Genomic DNA, 10,870 nt, shown 5'->3' on the forward strand with positions numbered 1-10,870 from the left:
CTGACTATAGTTTTCTAGATGAATTGAAGAATGTCTGTATCAAGATCCCCTTGTTACAAGCCATTAAAGAAATTCCCATTCTAGCGAAGACAATAAAGGAGTTGAGTTTGAAGAAATCAGGAAAAAGAACCAGAGATACCAAAAGGATACATCTAGTTGGAAAAATTGCAGACATAATGATGGGTAAGATTACCATGCAAAAATATGTGGACCCCGGTAGCCCTATTGTCAAAACTCATATTAATGGGGTTGAAATCCCAAATACTTTGATTGACTTAGGAGCCGCAATCAACATCATGAGTAGACAGACCATGGATCAGTTAAAGCTTCCTAACCTTCTCTTTACACCTACTTTGCTGCAGCTTGCAGATAGATCAATCATTAAACCTGATGGTGTATTGGAAGATATTCCAGTCTCCCTAGATTCTTGGGAATATCCAGTTGATTTTATGATTTTAACTCCCAAGAACAATCTAGGAGGACATCCTCTTATTTTAGGAAGACCTTGGCTGGCCACAGCTAATGCTTTCATAAGTTGTAGGTCTGGGGACATGTATATATCAGATGGTAATTCCACCAAGAAATTCAACTTGTATCCTCCAGCAAAGGCAATAACAGAAATAGGAGAAGATGAGTGGGTTGATGATGAGGATACTATTCAACCTGTTCTAACCATCTCTGAAATCAGTGAGGATAGTCAAATTCTAAATACATTAGAAAATTTTGAAATACCTTTAGAATATGACTCTACACAGTTTCAGTTAGATGCAGATATTGAATATCTCTCCTCTAGACAGATGTCTCTCTTCTCAATGGAAGAGTTTGGTAGTTCTACAGTTGAAATCCTTCCAGGAAAAACATTGAACATTAACAGAAACTTGGAAAGACCACAACAAGAAGAATTAACTAAACTGTTGCAAAAACATTCCACTGCCTTTGCATGGGAATACACTGACATGAAAGGAATCGATCCTAAGACTTGTATTCATCACATCTATATTGAAGAAAATAGCAGACCTATTAGGCAACCACAAAGAAGGATGAATCCAAACCTTAGGGAAATCGTGAAAGAAGAACTCCAGAAATTGCTCAAGGTAAACTTCATTTACCCCATTTCAGATAGCCAATGGGTTTCTCCCTTGGTTATAGTGCCCAAAAAGAATGGTAAATGGAGAGTTTGCATTGATTATCGAGAATTGAACAAGGCAACCTTAAAGGATCATTTCCCTCTACCTTTTATTGATCAGGTACTAGACACTTTAGCAGGTAAAAAGTATTTCTCATTCTTGGATGGTTTTAGTGGGTATAATCAAATTCAGGTAGCACCTGAAGATCAAGACAAAACCACATTCACTTGTCCTTGGGGAACTTTTGCCTACCGAGTACTCCCTTTTGGATTGTGCAATGCACCCGCTACATTTCAAAGGGCTGTACTAGGAATCTTTTCAGATCTGATTCATGATTGTGTAGAGGTATACATGGACGATTTCACAGTTTATGGTAATACATTTGAAGAAACTTTGGAAAATTTGGAAAAAGTACTGGTAAGATGTAAGGAAACAAATCTTTCTTTAAGTCATGAAAAGTGTTTTATGATGTTTACTGAAGGGATTGTTTTAGGACATCATATTTCAGGAGATGGGATTAAAGTTGATAGATCCAAAGTTGAAGTCATCTCTAAGTTACCTATTCCAAATTGCCAGAAGGATGTTAGAAGTTTTCTTGGGTTTACTGGGTATTACAGAAGATTTATTGAAAACTTCACTAAGATAGCATCCCCTCTTTTCAAATTGCTTACCAAGGACTGTGAGTTCAAATGGGATCCTGAGTGTCAATCTGCCTTTGAAGCTTTAAAGACTAGAATATCTGAAGCACCCATCTTAAGGGGGCCAAACTGGAAACTCCCTTTCCATATTTCCACTGATGCTTCAGATACAGCTCTAGGAGCTATTTTGGGACAAAAGGATTTGATCCCTTATGCCATTTATTACACAAGTAAGAATTTGACTCCCACTGAGTTAAATTATACTGTTACAGAAAAAGAGTTCTTAGCTGTGGTACATGCGATTAATAAGTTTAGACACTACATAACCGGCTATGAAACCTTTGTCCATACTGATCACTCTGCCATAAGATATTTAATGAACAAACCTGTCACTAATGGTAGAGTTACAAGATGGCTTTTACTTTTACAAGAATTCAACATTACTGTGTTAGATAGACTTGGAAAACAAAACACAGTAGCTGATTTCTTGTCTAGAATCCAAAACACTAATGAAGATTCTCCAGTAGAAGATAAGTTTCCAGATGAATACTTGTTTGCAGTAACTACCAAGACTCCTTGGTATGCAGATATGGCTAATTATCTAGTTACAGGGAAGCTTCCTCTACACTTATTTCCTAATGAGAAAAGGAAAATCATTCAGGAGAGTTCACATTTTTCTTGGATTTCTAATGAATTGTTCAAAACAGGGCCAGATTGTATAATCAGAAGGTGTGTTCGGGAAGATGAAATGCCTGACATCCTTAAGGCATGTCATGATGAACCATGCGGCGGGCACTTTGCTGACAAGAGGACAGCCTATAAAATCCTTTCTCTAGGATATTATTGGCCTTCTCTCTTTAAAGATGCAAAGCAGTATGTTAGAAGGTGTGACAGCTGCCAAAGAGTTGGGAAACCAACTCCTTCAAATGAAATGCCTCTACAGCCTCAGGTATGCATCGAACCCTTTGAGAAATGGGCTCTAGATTTCGTTGGACCAATTAATCCACCATCAAAGCAAAAGAAGTATATACTGGTTTGTACTGATTATGTTACTAAGTGGGTAGAAGCGAAAGCATTGCCTTCTGCCACTGAAAATTCAGTTGTTCAATTTCTTTTTGAGGATATTTTCACTCGTTTTGGTGTCCCAAGGGAAATTGTAACAGATCAGGGCAGCCAGTTTACATCTAAATTGATGGAGAAGCTGATGGAGGAATATAAGATCAAGCACAGAACATCTACTCCCTACCATCCGCAATCCAATGGCCAAGTGGAATCTACCAATAAAGTTCTTGAAGGCATTATCACCAAGACTGTTCATCTTCATAGAAGAGATTGGGCGGAAAGGCTTCCTGAAGCCTTATGGGCCTATAGAACTACATGGAAGAGCACAACAGGACATTCTCCCTATGAACTTGTTTATGGGAAGGAAGTCCTGCTCCCCATTGAGTTCCAAATCAAGACCTTCAAGATGGAAGTCCAATTGGGAATGAGCCTCTCAGAAGCCCAAAAACACAGAATGGACCAGCTAAATGAGCTAGATGAAATAAGGCAAGATGCAATTTTAAGGACCGATCTAGTTCAGCACCAAAGATCTAAATTGCATGATCGTCATATCAAAGAAAGAAAGTTTCAGAAAGGAGATTGGGCTCTATTGTTTGATTCAAAGTTCAAAGACTTCAAAGGAAAGTTTCAAACTCATTGGCTTGGGCCATATGAGATTGATGAAGTCTTTAGCAATGGAGCAGTTCGAGTGAAAACTATTGATGAATTTCATACTCCTCTTATTGTGAATGGCCATCGCTTGAAAATCTACCAAAAGCCATTCTCAAAAGAAGAGTTTGTAAAGTTGTTTAAAGAAGATTCTGCAATCAGGTTGGTGGAGAAGGATTCTTCTCCTCCATCAGCCTAATCTTTGGTTTTGAAAAAAAAAAAAAAAAAAGAGAAAAAAAAAAAAAAAAAAAAAATAAATGTATAAGCATGAAAACCAATCTCTGATTGGCAGTCTTATGCAGAAAACCTGAGGTGAAAATCAGGGTCACCTGACACCTCATGTTTTCCAAAAAAAAAATATCTCTCTCTCTTCCATCTCATTTCGCCATTTCATCCACTTCATTCACCATCTCATTCATTTAATCACTCTCACTCCACCTCATTTCTTTCCATCCATCCATCCATTCATTACATTTCATTCCATCAATAAAGTTATTTTTTTTTTTAGATAACTAAAGTTGTTTTATGCAGCCGGAGGGTACCACTGCAGTTTCCGCAGCTGTCTGGCAATTCTGCAGCCATTCAGCAATTCCGCAGCTCTCTGCACCTGCATAAAAGAAACACAGTCTGTTTGAAAAGAAATTTACAGTTCAGAAGTCATCAACAATAAGTGGAAAAGAGTCATGCAACAGCAATAAAACAATGAAGGGTTAGTGGCAAATGATCAAACGCAATCCAAGCGCGGATATGAGGTATGATTTAAATCCTAAACTTACGGTTATCTCATTTTGCAAAGTTTCCGGGTTATGTTTTCTGCCATTTAATGTAATGATTACCAGTCTTTCCCATCATGCGACCAAAAATCCACGTATCCCCCACACTTATCGGTCCTGTTCATCACGATTTTGAAACTCAATTGCGGCTACTCCTCCATTAAGGTTTTCGTACCTAAGTGACGTAGACTACTGTATTACGTCTCTCTACGTCATAATTCCGCAGCCAAGTGTAAACCTATGACCGAAGCCTAAGGACCTAACCGTTTCTACCCATCATTTCATAACCCTCCTACGCTCGTATCATTCCATTCACGCTGTTTCATTTCCACAGTTCCCTTATTCCGCTGTGCTCACTACGCTGCTACCTTAGCCATACTCTGTTTTACTTCTTCCTCTCTGCTAATTCTGATTATCAGTGAAAGTATGTTACGGCTGTTACATTAGAGCCGTAAATTTACTGTGTTAAGGCCACTGTTGAAGCCGTGTAACCTTTTTTCCAAAAGTTTTAGAACAGAGCCGTAGAGCCAATGGGTAAACTCTTAAGAGCAGAACTAGAGGGTTCAAAATTTCTGGAGGGATATCCTCAAGTTAAAGAGGCTTTGCAGAAAGCAAACTGGCTCCAATGCATCCAGAAATTCAGAGGTTACCACAAAGAGGTTACGAAGGCCTTTGCACGTTCCTTTAGAGACAAAGACAATCAAGTGGAGATAGGGGACCTAAAGTTTACAGTCACTGAGAGCAGTATAGCACAGGCCACTTCACTCCCACAAACTGGAGAAAGATGGTTTAAAAACAGATCAGTACAAGACCAACAGTGGAAGCAAATCTTAAAGAATCCAGGTATGGATACCAGCATTTTTACAAAAGGGATTCCTGTTACTTATGTCAAGGAAGAATGGACAACTTTACTTTTATTAGTGCAAAAATTCTTTACTTGTGAGGGAAGGTTTGGAGTTTTATATGTTTACCATGCCAAAGTCATGATGCATTTCTTAGGAGATGATATTAACCTTCCATATTTTCTACTCTCAAGTCTTAGAAAAATGTGTTCAATTGTCCAAAGGAACCCAAGAAACATTGAACCACATCTGTATCATCATGGTCTTGTTAAGATGCTAGTTGAGGAACAGTTGAAAGCAAAAAGAGATACCTGGGAAAGATTTCTTGTGAGAAACCATTTTGAAGAAGCAGGAGAAACCTCTGTGCCTAGAAAGAGTAGAAGAAAAAGAGAAGAGGCTACCCCTGAAACTGTTGTCCAAGAGGAAACTGTCCAAGAACAGATTGAAGAAGAAACTGATGTACATCATTCTGAACATGAAATTGACCCTGAGCCTGCTGTGGACATTGATCAAACAGCCCAAAGAATCATCACAGAAACCCTTTCAGAACTTGCCCAAGAAGTTGCTCAAAAGAGAAAAGAGAGTAGGAAGAAACAAAAGAAAGATAAAGGCAAAGCTGCAGCCCAAGAAACTTACCTTACTCCTGAAAATTCCAGTGAAGAAGATACTCAGCCCTTAGCACAAAGGTTGGCCCAACTCCATAAAACTGCACTTTCCAAGAAGATGCAAAAACAAAAACAGAAGCAACAAAAAGAAAAACAGAGCATCACCACCGTGAGAAGGAGCAGCAGGTTACAAAGAAAAATGGGGGCCACCGAGAACAAAGAGTCATTCTTTATTGACTTGAGCACACCCCAAAAGGTTGCTACAAGACTTGACTTTGAGAAAAGCCCTCCACACGCTGAGTATGTTGAGACTAGTCCTCCACGTGAGGAAAGTCCTTTTGAGCATGAACCTGAATATGAACATGGATCCGAATTTCAGTATGAGCCTAGTCCAAAGAAGTCACCAGAGGTTGACCCAGATCAGCAGAAAGTTTATAATTACCTGGAGACGTTAGAACAAGCAGCTGCTGGTCCAAGCACTGTTCAACCTTTGGAGCAGCAAGTTCAATCACTGAAGCAAGAAGTATTTGAGCTGGAGGTACTAAATCGCCACATCAAACAAGAAAATGAAAGACTGAAAGAACATAGCAGTGTGGACAAGATGGTCCAAGATAATACCATGCTTCATATGGGCCTTTGGCAAAAGGAAAACAAAAAGCTCAAGAAGAGATGCAGGAAGTTAAACAGAGCTTTGATCAATTTAAAATTCAGATGTTTGATGAAAAGACCAAGAGTCAATGTGGCCACACAGAGGAAGAAGAGAAGGCTAGATGTCTTAGCAGAGGCATCTCAGCAGGTGGATTGAACAATGTTTTCGTTGCATGAGGACATGCAACACCCTCGTAGTGGGGGTATGTAGAGCCTCTAACTTGCACTTGATTATCCATCATTACCTACAGTTTTCCCTCACTCATCTCTCTCTTTTGCCTTATTTTCCTACCCAGATCATTACATTTGATGTCTTTAAGCATGATTAAGTGAACTTTGCTAATGTGTGACTGTTTTGTTTAGATTTTGACATATTTACAGAGATTCCGCAACTGTGTGGCAATTCCGCAGCCATTCAGCGATTCCACAGCCATCTGGGGATTCCGCAACCTTTTTGTTAATCTCAAGGTTCCACGTGTCATTTTGCAAAACGAGCCACATGGGCACGTGGGAATAAAGGTGCTCAAGGATCCTGTGCTATTGGTTCGGTCAGCCACATCATCTACACCTCCGGTCAAGCCACGGTCAACAAAGGCAGCTTAAACGGTGTTGCGTAAGCTGTTGGGTCACGTCAATGCAACTGGTGATTTGTCCGTGTTACGCAGGTTGTGGGAAACATAATCCAACTCTGGATTCAATTCCCATAACGACCAGAACCTCCAGCTCATCCACGAGGCTTATGACGTGTTGCTGAACCTTTATTACGCATGACAGATTAGTTAATTTTCAGTTTCTAGCTTTACGCATTAGGCAATCGTTTAGATGCCTATAAAAACTTGCGTCTGTGTACGCTTAATATTACTTTTTAGTTGCTGTGTTTTATGAACTTGTTATAATTTTAGTGCATTTCAAGACTCTGTTTTGATAGTGTTGTTCTAGCACTCTTGACTGTAATTTTCTGCATATGGAGTAATAGAAGACAGTGCTGTTCTGACGTTTTCAAATCCTTGAGTCTTCTTTGGGTTGTATGAATGGAGGGCCCCCGTTCATGACTGCCCTTGTATAGTATTTTATGTTCATATTCTTGCTATTTCCTTATTTTCCATTCAGCATTTCCTTTTCCTTGAAACATGTACAACTTGATTCACTTTCATTGTCATTTCATTTGCAGCATTCACTTAAACTGATCAGTATTGTTCTTTTGCAGGTTTTTAACCCGGGATTGTTTTTGTCTTTATGTATTTGCTTTATATCTGATGGCATCTTCAGTTGACAGATTCAAAGTTGCTGCCTTTACTTTATTTTCATAGCTGATTTCTAGTTTAGTTTCTCAAAGTTGTCTGCTAACATATTGATGGTCTCTTTATCACAAATTGTTCATCTTTTAGAGATCAGAATACTAATAAATTCCAGCTGGCTTTGAGTATTTTTTAGACTAATCTTTAACTACTTTCTAATCGTGCTTTACATAGTACCATATGTTAGAAGCAGAGAGTTAGAAAGAGCTGAACATTATAACTAGTCTTTAAAGTAGATTTTTCTCATTTTTTATCACTTTTTAAACTCATCTCTAGCTACTTCCTAATCGTGTTTTACACAGTACTATGTGTTAGAAGCAGAGAGTTAGGAAGAGATAAACATTATCATTGGTTTTTAAAGTGATTTTCTTACCTTTTATTTGCAGCAGCATGAATGGTGTCTAGTGCCATTAGAAAGTGGTTCTTTGCTTTCAGTTCATTTCAATTTATTTATTTCTTTCAAGCTTTTCCTTTTCAGCAAGTAGTTAGAAATCACCTTATACACACACTCACTCATCTGTTTATAAAAATTCCATTCCATCTTAGGAAGATAAATTAACCACAAACAACACCCCAAACGACAAAAAGCTCTAAGAGGTTGCTTAAGTACATATAGTACACCTTCACTTCATCAGCTTACGAGCCCCGGGTTGACAATTAATGACATCAATTTAGGAACACTAAATTGACTAAACAGCGCCCGCGTTCGGTTAAAGGCGACTCAGAGGTTTGGGAATATTAGAGATCGGTGATATGAGGATATCAGAGTATCAGAGATATTGGACATGGGGGCAACTGAAGTGTGGAGTTTGGGCGAGCGGGTGGCTAGGTTGACTCGAGTGGCAGCAACATGACACGACTGGAAAACAACATGTTTTACACTAGCTGGGCCGATGCTTATAAGTGTGCAAGCCAACATGTTAGTTGATGGATGGGCCGAACCTTGGAGGAACGAAGGGTCGCATCCCTTGATGAATTGCCATGGCGTGTGACACATATATATTGAGGAGAGTTCGATGGCATTCAAACCATTCGAAGTCGGACCTCATACATTGTAGAAAACAAAAGCGAGAAGGAAACCGAGTGAGGAGAAGAGCGAAGTACCGTAGAGAAATACGCGACTGAGTTAGGTTGAATTTTCAGGTGGTCGGGTGAAGTTTTTGGTAGCGTTTGGCATGAAGAGTTGGGTCGGGTGGACCGTAGGGTGTGCGGGTCATACACCTGCACTGATGGGCAGGCTTTCTAAACGGAGTAATACACAAGTTCGGGTGGACAGTTCGGGTGTCGACATGAGTTCGGTCGAAGGGCGATAATATGTAGTGTGCAGGCCACAGAGTATTGTGGGTAGCAAAAAAGAATTAACCGACGGACGAGTTGGGTTGTGTTGGTTCGGGTGAACGCCGAATGTAGTATTGTGAATTGTGCCGAGACTTGAATTCGAGGTTCCTGGTTATGCAGTGTGGACAACGGCAACAACAACTACACGATTAAAGCACGGGTTTTGGTAATTTGTATAAGTGTGCATGCTGATTGGTTGGTTGCACTACTTAGTTGTAAAATATTGTATACTTGTATAATATTTAATTTTTATTGATAAACTGAATTGGGGAGACTTTATGGGAGTTGCCCATCCCAAATATATATGGGTGTACTTGTGGTAGTATTGTGATTTTCGTAGCATACTAATGAATTATAATTGAAGAAGATAATTGTTGATAAGTTATTCCGCTGCATTATTATGAACACTTGTTTGGAAAATTGGCTAAGTGTTGTGTTAGGTGTAGTCTGTACACTTAAGTATTGGTGAAAAGAAAAAGTGTAGCGGTGTCACACTCGCCTATGTGTGGTTGGAAGACTACCACTGGATAGGGGCGTGATAACTGTAATATCCCAAACGAGGTATTTGACTAATTCTGTAGAAATCTAACTCAACTAGAATTTCTCCATAAAGTTACCATTCATTTAACATAAAATTTCCATGTGAAACATAACCAATTGAGTGCATTCAATTCAATAAACGATGAGAAAAAATAATCTCAGTTTTCATTATAATAAGTAACTGGAAAGAGTGTACATCATGATACAACTGAAATCACTGAGATAGATAATCTGGTCTTCAAAAATAACCTACTCCAATGTTGAAATTGACCCTCCAAAACAAAATTGAGATGCAACTGCTAAGCTCTCCTATGAATTATTGATGAATTCACCAAGGGGAGATGGGTACTCACCTAATCTCATTGAGTCAGGTCCTAGGGCTATAAATGGAGTAGAGAACTAGGTTCTCAAGCCTCTCATATAAGAAGAATGATCAAATCCAAGATGTCCTCTAATGGCCTCCTCCTCCTCTTTTATAAATTTGATGGACCCTTCTAGAAACTCCTATTTTATTATTATTTTAACCATTGAGCACATTTCCCTCTTTTTATTTCAATTAAAATATTCTTTTTAATGTGGGAAAATCGTAAATTGGCCACCATCTCTCCTCACATCATGAAAAATCACTTCTAACCATCCCATCTTATAGATATTATCATCTGGTTCCAACAAGATATTATACTAAGGTGTTCTGTCAAGTATTCATCTCGGAATGCCACCTTAAGCGTAATTAATTGAGTTAGGCCCAATAATAACCTTGTTTCTCGAAAGTTGTCAAAATGCAATAGAGCGAAAGGGAAGCTGTGCAGATGATGGAATATGCCAAGTGAATGCCATCAGATCCCATAAAAACTCCTCAAAACCATGAAGCATTTTTAAAATCCCCCAGGCCTGCTGATGAAATAAACCTACACCTGTGACCTGCCTGCCTCCAACTCTAAACTTCCATCCTAACCATGCCATAAGGAACACTAGAAAAATGAGCATCAAAACATAGGGTGGAATCTGTTCTCTCCCCTATGAGATGACATGAAGTGAGAGTGTCCCATAGGACCTTCCTCATTGTCATTAGATTCCAGGTTGAGATTGAGCTCCCTGATGTTGTTTTAGATTGAGCTAGGATTTTTGATGTTGATGCGGGTTGTAGAATTGGCTCCCCACTGATTAGATTGTTGGATTGTAGATTTTGGCTCCCCGATGAATAGAGGGCGGTAGTTTGGACTCCCCTCCAATGTCAAATTATTCCTCTTTTATATTCGAGAGTGTTCAACATATGAGCATAGGCAAGAAAGACATAAGCAAGGATAAGCAAAGATGAGCTGAGATGAGCAATGATGACATTTGATGGCAA

Source organism: Pinus tabuliformis, chromosome 8 (assembly GCF_031772625.1).
Source record: "Pinus tabuliformis cultivar Carrire ecotype Pingquan chromosome 8, CPIR1, whole genome shotgun sequence".
Lineage (NCBI taxonomy): Eukaryota > Viridiplantae > Streptophyta > Pinopsida > Pinales > Pinaceae > Pinus > Pinus tabuliformis.